Here is a 20,510-nt window from a genome sequence, read left to right on the forward strand (position 1 = left end):
GGTGCATATATCTTTTCAAATTAATGTTTTCATATTCTTTTGGTAAATACCCAGTGTGGAAATGGTGAATCATATGTTAATTCTGTTTTTATTTTTTTTTAAGATTTTACTTATTTGTTTGAGAGAGAGAAAGAATAAGAGAGAGAGAGAGCATGAGAAGGAGGAAGGTCTGAGGGAGAAGCAAACTCCCTGCTGAGCAGGGAGCTGGTGCGGGACTCAGTCCCAGGACTCCAAGATCATGACCTGAGCCAAAGGCAGTTGAGCCACCCAGGCACCCCTATTTTTAATTTTTTGAGGTACCTTCATACTGTTTCCCACAATGGCTGCACCATTTTGCACTCCTATCAATAATGCATGAGGGTACCTTTTCATCCACATCATCGACAACACTTGTTAATCTCTTGTGTGTTTTTTATTTTAGCGATCCTGACAGGTATGATGTGATAGCTCATTGTTTTGATTTGTATTTTTCTGATGATTAGTGATGTTGAGCATCTTTTCATTTGTCTATTGGCCATCTGTATGTCTTGTTTGGGAATATGTCTTTTCATGTCCTCTGCTCATTTTTTAATTGGGTTATTTGGTGGTTTTCAGTGTTGAGTTTTGTAAATTCTTTATGTATTTTGGATACTAACCATTTATTGTATATGTTATTTGCAAGTATCTTCTCCCATTCAGTTAGTTTTCTTTTTGTTTTTTTTGTTTTTTTTTTTAAAGATTTTATTTATTTATTTGACAAAGAGAGATCACAAGTAGACAGAGAGGCAGGCAGAGAGAGAGAGAGAGGGAAGCAGGCCCCCTGCTGAGCAGAGAGCCCGATGCGGGACTCGATCCCAGGACCCCGAGATCACAACGGGGTCACGACCTGAGCCGAAGGCAGCGGCTTAACCCACTGAGCCACCCAGGCGCCCCAGTTTTCTTTTTGTTTTATTGACGGTTTCCTTTATTGTGCAAAAGCTTTTTATTTTGATGGAGTCCCAATAGCTTAATTTTGCTTTTTTTCCCCTTGCCTCAGGAGACATATTCGGAAATATGAACCCATACAGAAATATGATGCATTTCTACACACTAATAATGAAATAGTGGAAAGAGAAATTAAGAAAACAATCCCAGGGATGCCTGAGTGGCTCAATTGGTTAAATGTCTGCCTTTGGCTAAGGTCATGATCCCAGGGTTCTGGGATCGAGTCCTACCTCAGGCTCCCAGCTCAATGGGAAGCCTGCTTCTCCTTCTGCCTCTGCTGCTCACCCTCCTTGTACTCTCTCTCTCTCTCACAAATAAAATAAAGCCTTTTTAAAAAATGAAGTCATTATCTTAAAAAAAAAATCCCATTTACAATTTCAGCAATAAGAATAAAATACCTAGGAATAAATTTAATCAAGGAGGTAAAAAGCCTGTACTCTAAAAACCCTAAAACACTGATGAAAGAAATTGAAGATGACATGAATAAATGGAAAGACATTCCATGCTCATGGATTGGGAGAACAAACATTGCTAAAATGTCCATCCTACCCAAAGCGACCTATAGGTTTAGTGCAATTCTGATAAAAAAAAAAAACACAGTATTTTTCACAGAACCAGAACAAATAATTGTAAAATTTGCATAAAGCCACAGAAGACTCTTAACTAGCCAAAGCAATCTTGAAGAGGACAAAAAAGGAGGTATCACAATCCCAGATTTCAAGATAAACTGCAAAGCTTAGTAATTAAAACAGTATGGCACTGGCAGAAAACAGACACATGGATCAATAGAACAGAGTTCAGAAATAAACCCATGCATGTATGGTTAATCAATCTATGACAATGAGGCAAGAATATACAATGGAAAAAAGACAGTCTCTTAAATGGTGTTGGGAAAACTGGATTGCTACATGGAAAAGAATGAAATTAGACCACCTTCTTATACCATATACAACAATAAACTCAAAATGGAATAAAGACCTAAATATGAAACCTGAAACCATAAAGTTCCTAAAAGAAAACATAGGCCATAAACTCTTTGACACCAACCACAGAAACATTTTTCCAAAAATGTTTAAATAGTGGCTTGGAGGAATATTTACATATTCTGGATGTTAATTATTTATTGGTTTTATGTGTTACAAATACTTCCTAAAACTCTCTGGCTTATGTTTTCCATCTCTTTAAAGTGTGTTTTTATGAGCAGACATTTTCTAAAATTAGGCAAATTTATTAATCCTTTATTTTATTATGTTTTTCATGTCTTATGTAAGAAATCTTCTCCTACCTGAAGAAATAAAGATATTCCACTATATTATCTCCTAAATGTTTCATAGCTTTGTCTCGTATCTATATGCATTTAATCCACCTAGAATTGGTTTTAGTGTATAGCATGATATAGAACTCCATTTTTACTTGGTTAGTTCCATATGTGTATGTATATGAGTCAGCCAGGTGGCTTTTAGTCTTCAGGGTGGGGGAGGGGCGAATGGATTTTGCCACCTAGAAGACATCTGACAATGTCTGGAGACAATTATCTTTATCACAATAGGAAAGAGGGTGCTTCTGGCATCAAGTGGGTAGAGATCAGGGTTGCCAATTTAAAAATCCTTCAATTCACTGGAGAAACCCCCTGCCCCCCAACATCAAAGAATTATCCTATCCCATTGTTAACAGTGTTGATATTGAGAAATTCTGGATTAGATTATTCCAGGGTTTATAAACAACCCCAAATCTTTCGACAATAAAGATTATTTCTCCCTCACATTCATGTCATTTGAGGATTGGCCAATGATGTATTCCCCAGCATGGATCATTGCCAATCTCATAGCAGAGGGGAAAAGGGAATGCACTCATAGCATATGTGCAGTGGTTCTACCAGAGGTGTCACATATCTCTTCCTCTCAAACTTTTTTGTACAAAGTCAGTGGCCTAAGTATCCAATGTAAGGAGTTAGGAAACAGGGCCAATTAAACCCAAACTAAATATAAGAAAATGGAGACAATTAAAAATAAGAATGAAACTCGGTGAAACAGAAAATAGTCAAACAATATAAAAAATAACTGAAAATCTGTATTTTGAAAGATCAATAAAACTGATAAATCATAGACACAAAAGAAAAAAAATAAAGACACAAATTACTAACATCAACGATGAAAGAGGGAACACCACAATAGATCCTAAAGATATTAAGAGGACAGTAGACAGGAGTGCCTAGGTGGCTCAGTCAGTTAAGTGTCTACCTTCAGCTCAGGTCATAACCCCAGAGTTCTGGGATCTATCCCAGTGTTAGACTCCCTGTTCAGTAGGGAATCTGCTTCTCCCTCTCCCTCTGCCCATCCCCCGCCCCCCACTCATGCTTGCTCTCTCTCTCTCTCTTTCTTAAATAAGTAAATAAAAATCATTAATTTAAAAAAGCAAAAACAGGACAGTAAGTAAATATTATGAACAATTTCATGTCAATAAATTCAACAACATAAACAAAATGAGCAAACTTCTTGAAATTCTAAATGTAATATAACAACAAATTTCAAAAGTCTGAACAGCTCTAGATCTCCCAAAAAAATTAATTCACAATCTTTTACAAAGAAACCTCCAGCTTTAGAGATAGATTCTACCAAACATTCAAGGATAAAAGTATGCCAACCATATAAAAACTCCTTCAGAACACTGAAAAAATAGGTATACTTCCAACATATTATATGAGGCAAGTATTACTCTGGTACTAAAACTAAAGATATTTTAGGTATCTATTACAGATATAACTGAAAGTTACAGGCCAATATAATTTATGAATATAAACACAAATATTAATATAATATTAGCAAATACATACATTATATATTTATATTCAACCTAGTAATAATTTTTTTCCTTTCTAGTTACTACTTAGTTCTTCTATGGTTGTTAACTAAGATAAAGGTAACGGAGGAGGATTTGAGGCACTCAGTTGTTATTTGTGCCTCTGTGAATGCCTGGAAAAAATGAAGTCAGAAAGGGAGGAGGTCAGGCTAGAGAATATAGATGAAGCAAGTAAAACTAGAAATAGGGAAAAGAATGGCCCAAACAGCACAAAGAAGGTGGCAATGGACATTTTGTTGACTCCTTTCTTATGCCCCCGAAAATAAATTCACCTTTTCCTCACAGATGAAATGTTAACTCTGGGGACATTATTGAGGATAAGGCACAACTGTAAAGTGTTGAGAGTTGTGTACTTGTGTTTAGGCAATTTATTATTTTAGGAATAGCAGTGGGTAGTGGTTTTGCAGTGGTTTATTGTCTTCTTTTTTAAGACCCCACTTAATTAATTGTGGTATTTAAAGACTAATATGGTTACTGATTAGAAAATTCATAAGGTATATTAGCAATTTGTTTATATGATAATCTCTCAATTTTGAAATCTCACAAACATGATAATTCAGTGCATTTCACTATTTTGACAGCATTGAAACTGATTAAAGACAATTTAGGTAATACAAACAAACACTTGGTGAAACAGACTGTCTCATTTCAGAGAACTGCAAAATGGGGTGAAAGGCAAGAAGCTTTTATTGGTTAAAGAATGAAAAACAAGAGAAAAATAGAAAATGTCTGATTGGCTGGGGCCACATACTCAACCTTGTTTAGCGTAAGAAGATCTAGAGTTGGCTTGGCATTTGGGGATTTGCTGACTGGATATACTGTGTTTTTGGTCAAGCAGAACATATATAGGGACAGAGAAGTTACATCAGTTTCAGTTTGCTTACGTGGCACTTCAGAGAGAAGCAGAAGAGGTATCATCTTGGGCCTAGAAATTTGTTTTAACAACAGTAACTGCTATTTTTGAAATTTAAATTGTGTATTAAGTATACTACCTAAAAATTTTTTTAACTTCATCTTTCATCCTTTTTAATTACAAAAGTAGTAGTAGCAACTGTGTGAATATAGTTTCTCATACTATATGGGCTATGGAACAAAACAGTAAATAGTACTTAAATCAAACCATTTAGCAAATGTGGAGGCTTGTGCATATTTAGCTTTAGGATGATTACAAGCACTGATCTTAAAATAGTAAAATAAGGGCTATCCATCATAATGTAGCTGGCTTAAATGTAGTAGAAACTTGTGGCACCTGGGTGGCTCAGTGGGTTAAGCCTCTGCTCTGCCTTCAGCTCAGGTCATGATCTCAGGGTCCTGGGATCGAGTCCCACATCAGGCTGTCTGCTTGGCAGGGAGCCTGCTTCCCCTCTCTCTCTGCCTGTCTCTCTGCTACTTGTGATCTCTCTCTCTCGCTCTGTCAAATAAAAAAAAAAAAAAATCTTAAAAAAAAAATGTAGTATGAACTTTACAAATTTGACTCTCCCTGAGTGGTTTGCATCTTCAACTGGTTCCAGATTTCTCTTTCAGAATTAAATATATTTTAAGAAAGGAGAAAGAGAAAAGGAAAAGAAAAATGATCCCAGTTTTAATCCTTTAAAAATCCCAGTTTACTAATCCTCTAAGTATTATTATCTTTTGCTAATTGGTTATTGAACAATATTTTGAAAACTGTATGCCTCCTATTATTTTTCCATAAGAGCTGAAACTCTGTATATACTTGATTTGAACTTTTGAGCTTTTAAATATTTTTATCATTTCACAGTCATGTTAATAAAATGTGTCAGTCACTAAATTTTAATACATTGGTGACCAGCAACACTTGTATTTGTGTAGTCATATTAACTTTTTTTGGTGGCATTTGCTTTAGTAAAAAGCTTTTTCTGGGATTTCTGAGTTACAAATTTATAAAGTTGTAAAATAATAAAATTATAAATGTGTAAAGCTATACATTTATAAAATAAATATTATAAAAAGAATTATACTATTGGCAGGAAAAATGTATTTTTTAAAAAATCTATTAATACCAGTTGCAACTTGTCTGTGTAAATTGGGATTTTCTTGCTACTCTGCCACCAAATAAAGAAATAAATCAGATGCTAAACCTGTTATTTACAACCTGTAATTTCAAATCTTTATATCACCAAATGGTTTAATTTTTCTCTATAATTAATTTTAAAATAAATTCTATAAATTTAATTCATATAGTAAATTTATATTACCAAAAGGTTCTTTCCTTCCATTTCATAAAAGGATTTTATATTTATTGGAAAAAGGATTCTACTTAAAATCACAACCTATATTATATATGTGTATATAGCTTAATTTTTATTTCCAGTGTTTGGATATCTGAACAGTTTTCTGTGTGTGAGGGTGGGATAGTTGAAGAATCATAATTATGATTTAATGCTGCTTACAAGGTTATAATGAAGATATTATGTTCATTTAATTGGCATTCAAATTCAAATTGAAAAATTATAGTGCTAATATTTTTCTGTATTATATCTGTGAAGAATATATAACTCAATGCCTGTCTGTTTGGACATATGCCAATAAAAGGTTGACATTCATTCACTTCAGAAGTCTTGAAGAAATCATACTAAATTTGGGTGATTAGAAATCCAAATTCTTAGTTATAAATCCAGAGGAAAAGTTTATTTGAATTCAATTATTATGAGTTCTAACAAATGGGAGTAAACATACTAGCTGAAATCCCAGGCAAGTAACATAATAAGTGAACTGGTCCTGTATGAGTGATGGTAACAAGGGCAAGGCCCCAAGTGCATGTCCTACCTAAAGGGACAATTGTTATTTAGCATTGGCCAGTCACTGCTTCATGGAAATGTGGGACCAGAATTATGAGAATATGTGATTTTTCAAAATGACACTACAAAGCATATATTTTTTACAACATGAAATCTATTTTTTATTTAAATTCAATTAGCCAACATATAGTACATCGTTAGTTGTAAATGTAGTGTTCAATGATTCATCAGAAGTCTTTATTTACTTTAAGTGTTGGCTCCCAAATGGAAATATAGTGCTGGCAAAACAAAATAAGGTAGTCAGTTTGTAACCTCTCAACTATATAAATCAAGCTCAATTATTTCAAATTTCAAAATCCATTTTGTATGAATTACAGCAATACATATAAGTCTGTATGACCAAAGAATACATTCACTATTTAAAACCACGTGAAGAATTCAGGCTTGCGCATAATATGTAAAGCTATAAATCTACTTAAACATTTATACATTTTTTTAAAAATATCTATTTCGGTACATTTTATTCTTCTACTTTCGGCTACCAGTAATATATTACAAATCTATAAGTGAATATTCTCCCCAAAAGTAATAGATTTAAACTTAACTATTTAACTCCTTAGAAAATAGAGGTGCATTTCCCTGACTTCTTAATCATATTTCATAGTGTTTTCAATGTAACCTTACAGAAAGTCAAAACTATAAGGATTCTTAAAAATAATTTAATAAAATCCTTTATGTTATGGATGAATAAGATCCAGAAAGGGGAAGTGCTTGTCCAATGTTACAGATCATTAATAGGAGAACCAACAATCCTTTCAAATAGCACAAAGTTAAGAAGTAATTTAATATTCCAAACTGAGATTATGAAAAGACTGAAGCACAAAGAGAGCATGTGAGGAAATGTAGCATATGTAGTAAGTTAAAATATACAATAGATACACACATACCTGGGCAAATTTTACTAGGAGGTCTAACTAAATAAGCTGTCTTATTTTTAGTGGACATTCACTAATATCTTTATGGTTGGCAAAAAATAGTTTCCCAATTTTAACTTGGAAAAGAATTCTGGATGGATGCCATTTGTGAGCATCTGGGGGAATTTCAAAAAGACTTGTGGCAGTGGACAGAGCTGGTGTCCTGACCCTCACTAGTAATTAAACTTAGTATTTGTCATTTATCTCTGTTTTGCAAATAAGCTGGGAACTCAGAGGTTTCTCATTGACAGAAAAATAGAAATTTAGTGGGTAGTTCAATATATAAAGGGTTTTAGAAACCGTAAAAGATGAGAACTCTGCTTCTGTCAGAAGAGCTGACAGGACTCAGACAGATTTCAGCAGGGAATGATGGCATTTTCTATCAAAACCACGGAGCCACTTGAGAGACCAAGACTAGATATGAGTTTAGCCAGTATGAATTTGCTCCCCATACTAAGTATCACACTTTATTTGTTCTAAAACAAACGAAATTATATTCCAAATCCATAACATCTAGAGTTGTATGAGATCGTATTTGTTGCATTAAATGGAAGGAGATATATATATATATATATATATTTTTTTTTTTTTGATGGGCAGCAAAGGAAGGTTTATTGAGGGATTTATTGAGCAATAGCAAAAGTGATAGTACAAAGCTCCCAAGGAGGGAGGGGACATGAAGAGGTTGCCCAAGGAGGTATTTTCTTTCCTAGGAATATCTAAGAATCTGGAGGATGTATAGTTAGTACCTGTCCAGGAACTGGGGACGTGGGGATATGGGCTGGTCTTTACATTATGACAGTTATTATCTCCTTATGCTTCATGATGCTGTTATTGCAGTTCATCTTCTGCTGTATGCTGGACACCGATTCACTGACAGGATCAATGCTTGCCATGATGACACCACTCATTGAGTGCAGGCTCAGCAGCAAAGACCTACGGCACTGCCCTGTAGGCTGCAATGCTAAGTGGTTAGTCTTTTCATAGCATCACTTGGTCATTCTCCATTAAGAGAGCTGCATATAAAATGTCATTTTATAACTCTCCCTGTCTCTCAGATAGAGTCACTTTCTCCTCCTCCATTCTCAGTACTAACATCTCCCTTCTTTTGAATGGGCTCTTTTGCCAGTTACCCAGCAAGTGTTGTATTAGGGACCTGAAACACAGAAACCTTTACATCCCCCCACTTAAGGCAAAAATTTCAGATTCAGAATACTAAACCTTGATTATCTTCTGATAGGAAAAAATTCTTTCATCCTTAAGAGTATCCTAGAGTATGCAAGGTGATACAAAGTAGATAACAGCCCAATAAATTCCTAACACACCAATTCAGGTAAAGGAGCACAGTTTCAAGATACAAGTAGCTTTATAGCTGGTCAGTAAAAATGATTCAGACAAAGACATATGATTGGGTCAGGGATTGGGTGGAAGGTTGTGTTAATAAAATAAGTAATTGCAGTCTTTGAAATTAGGGACAGGGAGCTGGAAATAAACCTGAATATTAAATTGAGAAATTTATTACCTAGCTGTGGGGATAATTCAAATCTATGTGCAGCTAATCACACCTGGATAAACATGCCACCATTAGCATATTTGAAGTAAGAAAAAGGGAAGCAAGCCCTGCTGTTCCATAAACATATACCAACTAAGCCAACTTACAGATAAATTTCAGTTTACAGGGAACACATTAAACTTTTATTTTTCTACACTTTCTGATTTTTCTCTTCTTAGTTTCCAAAAAGTTCTATTAGACAAAGTCCAGTTTTCCTCAGTTTAAGAGGCAAAATGTTTTGTGAGACCAAAGCCTAGGTATAAAGGAGATCTGAGTGTTCATGAAGTTTAGCATGATGGTAGTACCATTCATTGTGGCTTAGCACTATAAGATGAGTTAGTGGAACAAAGAGATGAAAATGTAGAATGGGAAACATTGGAACACAAATATGTATCCCTCATGTGGGATGATAGGGCTTCTGGAAAATTGAGGGTATAGAGAGTCATTTTGGAGGCTCTGAAATATACCATTGGTATGGATATTGATAATTCGGTTCAATCTAAAAGAGAATCTTACCATCTACTTCCTTATCTTTATCCTCCTATTTTATCTTCCTCCTTGGGTACAAATAAATAAGCTTTCCTAAATTTTAATAAAGAAAGAATTGCTAATATTTAGGTAATTAGAAAGTTATAACTGTGACCCTCTGGCTTCTCATGATTTCCATGATACATGACAAGAATAGTTAACATTGTGCTGGAACAACTGGATTTCCATATGTAAAAGAATGAATTTGGAACCCTACCTCACACCACATACAAAATTAACTCAAAATGAATCAGTGGCCTAAATATAAGGCATAAAATAATAGAACTCTTAGAAGAAAACATAGGAGTAAATCTTTATGACTTCAAATTTTGCAATTGAATCTTAGATATGACATCAAATAGCAGAAGCAAGAAAAGAAAAAAAAATAGGTAAGTTGGATTTCATCAAAATTGAACACTTTTGCAAATTGAAGGACAGTGTCAAAAAACTGAAAAGACAACTTACAAAATGAGAGAAAATATTTATAAATCAAATAAATGCTAAGGGACTAGTATCCAGAATATATGAAGAATTCCTACAACTCAACAAAAATTTAAAATGAGCAAAAGACTTAAATAGACATTTTTTTCAAATTAGATTATAAAGAATATTTGCACTATGAAATGCATAGTTTCTGAAAGGAAATGTAATATACTTTTCTTTAAATAGTATTTTTGACAGGAATTAAAAGCTAAACAGAAGCTATTGTGTGTGTGACCAGGGTGGGGGGGGGGGTTATGTGTGTGTACCATATTCTTTGTTCTACCATTGTAGAATAGCCACATAAATATGATAAATACGTTCTCATTTAGCAAGTAGGCTATATACTTTATGTTCAATAAGCATGTACTTTATGTTCAATAAACAGCATGCATATTATATTTTTAGTATAATGTGTTTGGGGTTCATCCATATTGTGCTTAAATAATATTCCATTGTGGATGATATATAGTATATGTTACATGAGTATAACACATTTTTTAATCCCTTCATTAGCTGGAGATTTGGGTTGCTTCTACTTTCTAGCTATTGTGAATAATACTTCTATTAGAACTCATGTAAAATTATTTGTTCGAACCCTGTTTTCTTTTGGATAACTACACATCTAGGAGTGGAATATCTGGATCATATGGGATTTCTTTGTTTAGCTTTTTGAGGAACAACCAAACAGGGTGGCTAAAATTCATAGGTAACAGAGTACTAAGAGGAAAGAACTCCACAGAAATAGACCTTTGGAAATAGGAAAGGGTCTCCTTGGGTCTTCAACTGAGTACCAATCAGAAGACACATCGGAGGGAACAACCTAAGGAAATGAGGTAACAGTGCCTGGTGCTCACGCAGAGCTGGAAATAGTTCCTGCTCCCTCTACTTGGAATGGAAAACCTCATAATTCACTGTAAATTAGCTAGAGTTAAGAGGGTTTTGCCTCAGTGGCGGGGCAAGATTAGCACTAGATTAGATGATCTGGTCCCACCTCATAAAGCAAGACCACAAAATACTGGATTGTTTCCAATAACCACATTCAAGGACAAAGCTCAAGGATATTTGTAGTAAAACAAAAATATCCAGCATACAACAAGGTAAAATTAATAATGCCTGATATCCCATAAAAATTAACAGACATGTAAAAAAGTAGGACAATGATTCATATTGAAGAGAAAAAAAAATCAAAACAACTTCAGAAATGACACATAATGCGGCCAATAAACAAAGATAGTAAAATAATAATTGTAACTGTATTCCATATGTTCAAGAATCTATAGGATTTATTCATCATATTAAGTGGATACTTAGAAGATATATAAAAAAGACCTAAACTTAATTGCTAGAGATGAAAGCTACAATACCTGAGATAGGAAGCCTAGTAAATTCTTACTTGATCATACAGGTGGAAAGTCTAAGTTTAGTGACCAGAAGTCTGACTTGAACCACCAAAACAAAGAGTCATGGCTCTTCAGTCAAATTCTGGACCTGAGGCAATTTACAAATCCAAGAAGGAGACCTTGAGAAAGGATCCTGCTATACTATAAAATTTTCATATCATGTGACAATGAGCTCATACTCAATGGAATTCACTGGTCTTACGTCCTCCACCATTCTGAAGCAGCTGGCTTGATAGCACTGTGGAATGCCCTTTTAAAAACTCAGTCATGGTATCAGCTAGGTGGCAATACCTTGTAATACTTGTAATACAATGTCCCTCAGGCTGCGGTCCATGCTCTAAATCAGACTTAGCGTATAGTGCTATTTCTCCCATAACCAGGATTTATAGATCCTTAAATTATAAATGCAAGGCGTGGAAAATGGGAGTGGCTCCTCTCACTATTGCCCTTGGTCTAGAGGTTTTAGTTTCAAAGCAAGGAAGGTATCCACCAGATGACACAATAATGAATGGATTGAACTAGAAGTTGAGACTGCCATCTGGCCACTTTGGGCAGCTCAAGCCTGTGAATCAACAGGATGAGAAAGTAGTACTGTGCTGGCTGCAGTGACTGATCCTGGATATCAAGGAAAATTGGGTGCTATTATACAATGAGGGTAAAGAAGATTTTGTTTGAAATACAGATCCCCTAGGGCATCTCTTTCATTCTCATATCCTTTGATTAAAGTCAGTGGAAAACTACAACTCAATTCACATAGGATTTCTAATACCCCCAGATCCTTCAGGAATTAAGATTTTGGTCATCCCACTTGGCAAAGAGCCACAACCAGGTGAGGTGCTTGCTGAGGGCAAAGGGAATACTGAAAAGATGGAAAAGGAAAGGAAGAACGTTGTGGAAGAGTAGAAATACCATCTATGATGATGTGACCATATGAGGAAGTGAGTACTATAATCATTATATTTATTTTCATGTGATTGTTTATATTATGTTCATGTGTTAATTAAATACTCATATTTCTCTCTTCTATCATGTAACTGTGTTAATAACAGTTACTATTTAAATTTTCATATTTAATTTACAGGATACCACAGGACTGGAAACATCACCCAAAGATTCTGTATCATGTCCTGGGAAAAGGACTAGCATGTTTTTAGTCTTATGTGGGATAGTTCATTCTGTATATCATTATTTTTATTATGTTATAAGTATGATTTTGCTATGTATTTCCTTGGTGATTGAAAATGCTTTAAGAAGCTGTGTATGGGTGCCAAGGAGAAAAGGAGTGGGCTATGATGGCTTTGCGATTTGTCAACTTAGTTAGGCTGAACTACATTTCTCAGAATTCCTTGCTAAGTTTCTAGCTAGGGTAGTCTGTGGGATATTCTTTTGTGAGAGTTGGAGGATAGAGAGGAAGTAACAGCCATTTTGCAGCATATACACAACTTCTCAGAGTTATTCAATCAAGCAATAGTCTAGGGCCTGATGTGAAGGGATTTGGGAGATATATTTAAGGTTTCAATTTTCAGTTAACCAAAAGGGAGATTACCATAGGTGAGTCTGGCTTATTAATCAGGCGGTAGGCATCAAAGCAACTAGGTCTCTGAAAATCAGAGACTTAAACAGCACAGTTGGGCCAAGCAGTTGCTCTCCTGTCCCCTTGTATCTTTTTTTCCTGAGCGCCCATCTGTGGACTTTGGGCTTCCTTGACAGAGCCCAAAATTGTGTGAACCAATTCCCTTAACATCACTATCACTATCTATCTGTGTGTGTGTGTGTGTGTGTGTGTGTGTGTGTATAAAATATAAATTTTAAAAATATATATCCTACTGGTCTGCTTCTCTGGTTGAAGCTTGACTTACATAGATTAAAAGCGATTTAAATAACATATGAACCCATCGTAATGCATTTATTTGGATAGAGGTTTAAACAAAATGTAAAAATATTATAAGACCATTGAGAAAATTTTAAAGACCATGGAGACAATATAAACACAGACCAGATATCTGATAATACTAAGGAGTTTTTGTCAATTATTTTCAATATAATAATGGTATTATATTGGATTTTTTAAGGTTTATAATGTTTTCAGAATAAAAACGTATTGACGGGGCGCCTGGGTGGCTCAGTGGGTTAAAGCCTCTGCCTTCGGCTCAGGTCATGATCCCAGGGTCCTGGGTTCGAGCCCCATATCGGGCTCTCTGCTCAGCAGGGAGTCTGCTTCCTCCTCTCTCTGTCTCTGCCTGCCTCTCTACTTGTGATCTGTCAAATAAATAAATAAAATCTTAAAAAAAAAAAAAAACGTATTGACAGGATTTCTTCAAATTAGTCTGAGAAAAAGGTTAAATTGAAACAACACTGATCAGGAGTTTACAGTATTGAAGGTCAGTATACAGTACCTGGGGTCCATTATACTGTATTATCTCCTTTTGAATAAGAATTTTCCCTTATAAAAATGGAAATTAAAAAAAATTTTTTTCTTAAAGCCTACAAATATTTGACCCTGAGAAGAAAAGGTTATGTGCATTTATTAAATTTTCTATCCCCACTACAGACATTAGATAGACTTGCTGTACCCAGTCTCCTATCTCTTCTATCACACACACACACACACACACACACACACCCCTCTTCTTTCTACACCATACACATCAAAACATCCGTATGTAAAATGTAGGTTGTATTAAGTAAGCCTTATACTTTCTCAGTTATATGAAATGAAACATGGATAAAATAATTTAGAATTACATGAAGCCAATTAGACACCCCTGACCTACCAAAGAAATGCTTACCTAGTGAAACCAAAAGGCTAAACAGCAAGGCAAAATCTAGCAAGGTAGCGTATGGTAATGTATTTTTGTTAATATACATGGATACCAATTTCTTCTTGTACTTATAAATCCTTGTAATATTATTATAAGACAATGGAACTTTTTATTATTCCACTGTAATATTATTCCACTGTAATAAACAGTGGAAATAGCAGATAACATTAGAAAGAAGCCTTGACTAGAGCTCATAAAACCTTGTCTGGAATTTAAGAAGGACTAAGGCTTATTTGAACAGCAGGAAGTACACACATCGGAATCTGAATAATCCATAAAGTAAGCAATTCCCTGATGCCATTTGTGGGTCTAATGGTTTATCGTCTGAAAATATATTTCACTATATTTATAGTGTCTCATTTATTATTTCTTCAATTCACTTCCTCTTGCCAGAGTAATGAAGAATCATCTGATCAAAATGGTTTTTTTCTACAGTAAAATGTGAAAAAATAAAATTTTAAATTCTATCCTACTACTTTTTACCTCTGTTCTTGAATTCTAGTCTTAGCTCTAGCTAAGAAAAATATAGGTAGGGAATAAAACATCATGAAGAGTAGAGGATGTAGGGATGTACTAATTTATTATACCACAATGTAATATAAGAGTGAACAATAATAAACATTTCTACTATCACACATGGGGAAATTGCCATATAAAAGAATCTGATGAACAAAAAAATTTTATGGTTTATAATTGGCAGGCTAAAAAAAAAAGTCAAAACTCTTGAGTATTATTAAAGTGACCATATAATTTACTGTTCAAATTGGGACAATTTTGAAAGTATTGATAATTGCCCGGTCACATGGCCTAAGCCAGGACCAGAGCAAATGGGAGACTCAGGATTACTCTAGGCATTACCAGAATAAAGTATGTGTAGATGAAGATATGCAAAAACAGAGAATAAATATATCAAATATATTCTTTACAGTTTACAGTATCAAGATTGTTTTCCTTGGCATATCATTTTCCACTGTGCCTACAGTACATCTTCAAATATGTGTACCATTAACAGATTTAAAGATCCTTGTAAAAGTACACAATATTTACCCTGATGTTCACAATTTTCTTTGTAAGATTCTATGGTCATAAGCATACTAAGATAGAAATTTGTTTTTAGAGATGTAGAAATATCTACCAACTCTCCCATTTACAGATTAAGAAAATGAAACTCAGAGCAGGTAAATAAGTTATTTAAAGCCACAAAATTAGTAGGTAGAAAAGTCACAACCAGATTATCAATTCAAGGTTCTTTTTATTTTAAACTTTTATTTTGAAATAATTTAAAGAAGAGTTCCAAAGATAAAAATTCCCCTGTTCCCCTCAGGCGGCTTCTCCTAATGTTTGCCTTTTGCATAACCATGTACCAATTATCACAAGTTTCTTTTCATTGCATCATGTAAAGTGTTAGTTCAGATTTAGTGTCTTTAAGTGCCAAAAGATGTATTTCATAATATTTAGAAAAATGCTCAAAAAACTATTGATCTATTACAAACCAAGGAAATGTACTCAGTGCCAAAGAATTTAGGATTCTTTCTAATATTAACATATCTCTTTATGTATTGAGATGAATATTAAGGCTTGGGAACTTTTTGGAATAATGCTAAAAACACATTTATGTTTCCATATAAATTAGGGTGAGCTTTCATAGACTGTTTCATAAATATAGTCATCAACAATGAATTTATGTGATTAAATACATAAAACCTGTTTGAATTTTTAAGAAGAGAAAGTTTAATAAATAATTTTTCTAAAAAGTGCAATCTTGGAAAGGCATTTCTAATCAATATGTCTATTTATAGAACTTGTTATACAAACCCAAGATGTGGGATTAGGTGATAAACTCTTCTGGTATATATTTGTTCCTGTTTTCTTTGTGCCTCATAGGATGAAAAAATAATCAGAATATGTACCATGTTTATATCTTAAAAAATCAAAAATGTGTTTTTTAATGTGTAGGGGCAGAATAGACTCCAGCTGTCAGAGAAAGTCAACAGAAAAAGATGCAGCTCTGGCAATTGGAAGACTAGCCAGCATGCATGCATTGAATTAATGCATCCTAGGAAAAGAACTCCATTAATGACTGAAGGGAGTTGGTGTATATATACCTGAGTTTTCTCACACTTTGAGTGGGCTAATTCTGAAGCTACTGTTTTAAATGGTTTCCCAGGAATCCCAGTAAGATTAAGCTCTTTTTGCTCACAATGAAACTTGCTTGGTAATTCACCCTTCATTGCCTTCCTTCCATTCCCTGTCTCACTTACCCAAATCCCTACTGTTTTCTGAAATCACTTTCTAAATACACTATTTGCACTTGAATACTTAAGTCAGGATCTGATTTTGGTAGAAGACAAACTCAGAAAAGTTTCCCAAAGCATAGGCTGAAGAGACACTCAAGTAGAGGGAGTATTATGTCCTATAGTTAGTAGGACTCATTGTGGGAAAGGCAGGAGGAAGGAGACAAATGGGTTTTGCAATCTTTGCGGACATCGACTATCTGTGTTTTCTCTAGAAAGCCAATCATTATTACTGAAAATAGATTATCTTATGTCCATGTTACTCTGATTAAAACATAGGAAAGAAAAAAACCTCTACTGAAAGCCAATAAAGACTAGGGATTTTGTTCTTCAGATTAATATAATTTTCTCTCAGAGTTGCTTATGTTCATAACTCATCAAGTAAGCAAGGAAGCACACACATTCTCTTGTATCTTATGGTGTTAGAAAATATTATTAAATTTGCACTGCCAATTGCTTGGTTAATTAAAAATAAAGTATTTCTTTTCAGAGAATTAAAAGGTCAAATATTTCTATTACATTTTTCAAAAAGTTCATTCAAACAGTTTATTTGTATCATAAGAGGTATAGCATACTATAAACTGGGAAATGATTTTTAAAATTTTTTTCAGTTTTATTAGAATAGATAAAATGTTTGTCTATTTAATAAGAGATAAAATGTTTATGTCTATTTAATCAGAATGATAGAGGTACACATAGTGTGAAATGGAGAAGTATGCTTTTTTAAAAAATAATAAAACATAATACAGAATGGATAATAAATTGTACTCTCTGATAACCTTCATTGACCAAATCAGATCATAGCTAACTGACCCTTAGATGTCTGACCAGGTCTTAAGATAGTCTCTGAAATTCCTGGCATATCAGAGTTAAATAAATTATTGGTAAGCATGCTATCCACATTTAAAATCATACCTTCTGCTCCTAGGCCCCATGGAATGGTAGGTAGTATTTAAATATTAAGTCTGAAGAAGGAAATAAGAGATGGGTCAAATAAAAATACAGTGTCATCTCTCAGGAAGCTTATGTCTCAGTAAGGCAATTTAACTTAGAAAGCTCATTTTCAATTTAACTTACACATGGCAATGATAGATATTTTCTAAAATATTTCAGAAATATTTTTAGAAATTTCTTAACATCAGTTTCCAACTCTCAGGCTTACCCCAATTCAGAAATACTTTATGCTGAATACTTTTGTCTGAGCTTTAATACAATACAGATTTGAACTATCTTCATTTTTGAATTATCTTTGTCCCTGGTCTTTTACTGTTTTAAAACAATTTAGTAGCAAATCCTAGCCCTCTTCTAATTTTTCATTTGAAAACATCCTTGCATATTTTTGGTACACTTCACAGAACACTTTGATTACACAATGTCTGCCATCAGCTTTTTCTATCTTGACTACCACATACTTATTCCAAACCCTGATTTTCTTTCATCACAGCTCCCTTGTGTTTTGTTTTTTGTTTTTTTTAAATCCAATTCCGTGTATAAATCCTCTTTATTTTGGTCATGAAGGCCATATCAGGGTTTCCTATTACATCATATATCAGATAAAATTCTGGACTTTTTAAAGGTTCACAGACCTTTACCAATATGTCTAACTTACCGGCTTTCCCTTTCTTTGAGGTCTCAGCATATCTTCTTCTCTGACTTGAGGAAAAGTGTTTTTCATACTCCAGATGAACTTTTATTCCCAAACCAAATGTTATTGTTTTCCCCTTGTTCAGTGGACTTTAATCTGTCTTTCATCACTTAAAAAGCGCCAGAAATCCCAATACCTCCTAGATGTTCCCTGCAATAAAGGATGCTATGAGAAAGGTTAGTATTCTTTTCCATTCCTTTCCCTGTCAGGAATTAAATTTTATTCTATTCTCTTTGGTTATTGCCTCAGATATCCAGGTATTCTTAGTTAGAATATCATGGAATTACAGTTAAATTCTTTATTATGCTAGCTTTTACTGAAGCTATCATTCAGGTTGAAGTGCTATAGTGAAAAGTAAGAGGAAGGAGCATCTTTGTTCTAGAAACCGAGCAACTATGTTTATACCTTTTCACATCTTAAAATACATTTCACATCTTACATTATCTCATTTGACTCATAAGACCTATGGGAAGTAGAGTTTCAGTCCCTGTTTTAAGTGCAAAGATGAAACTCTAGTGTACTGCAGTATTCAAGAGGGCAGACTTTGGAATCGGGAAGACTTAAGTTTGAATTATTGGGACAATATTTATACCTATGTGACTCTGAATTATTAATATTGCTAAACCTAAACTGCCTCATAAAATAGGGACAGTAATAACTATACGATATACTACACATAAAGAGCACCACATGTAAAATGGATTGCTTGGCACATGGCAAGCACTTAATAAATAGCCAACATGTTAAAGGATTTTCCCTACACTTTTAGAACATGACTGCAAGGACTTCAAACCAAGATTTCGGGCTCCGAAGCCCATGTTTTTCCATTATCCCTAACTGCTAGCACCCTAACTAATTAAACAACTAACTTGGTAGATGACCTTGAGAAAATAATTCACTGAATCAGTTTAGTGATCTGTAAGCTGAGTCTTTTCAGACTTTCAGAGTCTATCGTAGCTGTTATTCTTTTTCCGTAGCGTTGTACACTTGAGGTTCAGACTCCCTTATATACCCAAGATCTGTATAGTCATAAGCCGTGCACATTGCAACTAGTTTTATTCCTATATTCATACTTTCTTCAATAATTAGTTTTGTGTACACTCATTCAGCTGTTGCCTGCCTTTAGTCTGCCTTTTAGCGCCTCGTGAAGGGAAGACCCATATACCTAGCTTTATTTATACCCTTGCTTGTTCCCGAAAGGATTAAAGGCAGCGAGTAACACTGAAAAGTTCCCTAACGATGTTACACTGTGCCACTAATAAATACTCTTTTGATGAAACAACCCGTAGAAAACCGCCGATGAGTTGAGATGCTGTCTTTTACCTAACTCTTAAAAATAAAAACTAATGTACCTAGCTAGTAGTCCTGGAAGCATAAAGTTAAAGGTTCTTCCTTCAGCCTTGACGCTGTCTCCCCCGTTGTCAACGGTCACTCGAATGCCCTTCTCAGACTAGCCGAAACTGTCGCCGCTCCAGCCCCGGCTTAACCGAGATCCCACCCCGCCCCTTCATTCCCTCTCATACCTAAGTTTCCTGATTGGGACGGGGCCTGGAGAGCCTTTCTCACATTCCCATTTTATTGGCTAGCATGACTGTCAGTAATCTCTGCTTCCCGCCTTCTAGCCTAGCGCGTTTCTTAGACCCCTTGGTTTCTGCGACAAGCCGCTTACGTTTGCCTGAGCCGTGTTGCCGGGACCCGCGACCTTTCACCCCTCCCTTCCCACAGGAGCACCCCAGCCTCCATCCCCGGCGCGCGCCCCCGGGCACGCGCTTAGCCCGCGCACACACACGCACGCGCGTACACACTCACACATACACACCCTCCCCCGCCTCCGGCGGGGCCCCCTCCGCCCCCGCAGGCTGAGGCATCAGCGATGGGAGGCGGCGGCGGCGGCGGCGGCGCTGCTGAGAGGCAGGGACCCGAGCGCGAAGTGTGTGGGAGTCTACGAACTCAACCCCTCTCTACCCTCCCCTCGCAGCCATCCCCCTCCCTCCCCGCCAGCCCCCCCTACAAGCGGGAGAAATAATGAGCGAGACCGGGCGGCAGCAGCAGCATCGCCGAGCAGCCCAGGCAACGGCAGAACCGCTCCGGCAGCGGCGGCGGCGGCAGCACCAGCAGCGGGAGCGAGCGCAGCGCTAGCGCTGCGCGGGGATCGCCGCGCTCCTTCCCGGCTCCTGCCCTCCTCCGCCGCTCGCTCCTCTCTCCGCATCCACCTCCTTCCCCTCCTCCTG

At 35.6% G+C, this 20,510-nt stretch overlaps 1 long non-coding RNA gene across 2 annotated transcripts; it reads right to left on the bottom strand.

The window, feature by feature from the left end:
• Positions 1-1,407: 1,407 nt before the first annotated feature.
• On the bottom strand, positions 1,408-19,791 carry LOC116866986. 2 transcript variants are annotated; one of them, XR_004382539.1, is made up of 4 exons: positions 19,632-19,791; positions 18,244-18,429; positions 17,550-17,599; positions 1,408-1,418 (listed from the first exon to the last, which is right to left on the bottom strand). It is a non-coding gene; the product is annotated as an uncharacterized LOC116866986 (long non-coding RNA). The 2 variants fall into 2 exon arrangements; XR_004382538.1 differs by having other exon boundaries at positions 18,244-18,444.
• Positions 19,792-20,510: the final 719 nt, after the last annotated feature.

Source organism: Lontra canadensis, unplaced genomic scaffold (genome assembly GCF_010015895.1).
Source record: "Lontra canadensis isolate GAN:19392208 unplaced genomic scaffold, GSC_riverotter_1.0 scaffold12, whole genome shotgun sequence".
Lineage (NCBI taxonomy): Eukaryota > Metazoa > Chordata > Mammalia > Carnivora > Mustelidae > Lontra > Lontra canadensis.